Raw genomic sequence first — 1,962 nt, 5'->3', positions numbered from 1 at the left:
CCACTGTAGTGTGTTTTTATCTTTCTCTTTGCAAAAGTTTGTCAAACTATGGGGAGCTGCTGAAAGAATTTTAAATTTTTCTCAGTAAAATGTCGAAAATTCACCTCCACATGAAGGTGGATGCTAAAAGCACACATAAGACAAATGATGGAAGATGTAAGTTTTCATGTACTTCAAGCTCACTAAAGAATAATGTGGCTTGCACGCTGAGAGCTTATCTACACATTTATTTTCAATCAATAAATGCCGCTTTTAAAACCTTGATGCAGCCGACTTTTCTACTTTCTGAATGAGCAACTCTCATTGCTCCAGGTAATCAAAGGTACTGCAAATCAACAGACCCCCAACCCTCGCCCCACCCCCGGAGGTGCTAGCACGCTCCCCAAGCTAGCACCTAACATAAGCTGCAACTCAAGTTTTGATTGTGATCGTTACGGGACCTCTTACTAACTGCAGATGGGAAATTCCACATACTGAAGTGAGGCTATTCAAGAACAAGGCATCAACTACCATCAGATTTCTACTCCGCTACACAGATACTTGCAGGCATGGAGAGTCTCCAGCACTCATCTGGTTTATTCACTGAACACAGGCCTGATGAGCTTCTGCTGGTACTGCAGAGCTGGAATGTTTAAATCATAAATTGTAATCAGGTTATAAGTTTAAAAAACATTAATACGCTTAAGTTCAAGATGGACATTTATCAGGACAATGAACCAGTTAACTCGTTTAAAACTGCTCCCCTGCCCCCCCCCCACACGACAGCGCCCATGAACATTGGAGGGAAAACCCCCATCATCTCATCATTACCTTGAGCACAAGCTGGTGGTTATCCTGTTTTGTCCTCTGTGACCTATGAAGGCTATTAAACTTGGAATGCCACCTTTAATTATGCATATCTTGGCTGTATTTAGGGAAGTACTGAAAAGTACTGGATTCAGTGAGAGTTATTCAGCATTAGTGAATCCAGTGCGTTAATTACAGACATTTTTCGATCATTTTTAGGGTAAAGCAAGAATTTAAAGTTGAACAAATCAATTTTAAAGTAAAATGATTTCTGGAGCATACTCCCTTTTATAGACTCCATATTAAGAACTCTCACTTTCAACAGCTACCACTCATTCAGAAATCCCAACATTGAAATTTCTTTCCCTGTTAGCTTCAATACTTTGTGCATCTTCAGGCCCTTATTTCCAAATCCCAAGTTGCCAAAAGCCACATACTCTGCGATTCAAGATGTCCAGTATGGCAATGGAAAGGTTAGGAAGAAAATTAAAAACATATAAGGAAGTATAAGAGCATCTTTTCATTTTTATGATCTGAAATCTAAGAATATTTTTTGCCTTAAGCCTTTTTTTTTTTTAACAAGTTTCTCTGACCACCTTTTCTTTTTAAATGAGAATTGCTTTAACGCTAGGGAGATGCAGTAGCAATGACCATAATTTTCCTGAAAATGACAAAAATAAGACTTACCTCTATATGAACAGCTCCCCAACACACTATGAAAAAGATGAAGCCCCTAATGGAAAACCTCCAGCTGAGAAGGGGCTGTGAATATGGGACAGGATGGGGAGGAAAGAAACCGACTTTACCCTCTAAGTACTTTAAAACAAAAGGAATTTTAAAGTCAAAAAGCTGCTCAGCTATTGCATGTAGAAAACCCTAAGAGATTATTAATAAAGAGCAAACAACCAAATTTCACAGGCATTATATACAGGAAAAGTGGCGGGCTCAGCCAATACATACAGAAACAGTTCGACATAAAATTTACCAAACCAGCGAAGATGCACTTGGCGGTGTGGGAACAGCAAAACTTATTGTCGAGAGAGTAAATTTTTTGTAGCCTTTCCGGAGGGGCAATTTAGAAACACTTCAGGAGTCCCTATCTCTTGATGTAACAGAATTTATCCTAAGGAAACGGTCAGAAATGTGTGAAAGTATTTAATAAAATCCACAACAGGA

Source organism: Martes martes (genome assembly GCF_963455335.1).
Source record: "Martes martes genome assembly, chromosome: X".
Classification (NCBI taxonomy): domain Eukaryota; kingdom Metazoa; phylum Chordata; class Mammalia; order Carnivora; family Mustelidae; genus Martes; species Martes martes.
Note: the sequence above shows the minus strand (reverse complement) of the source record.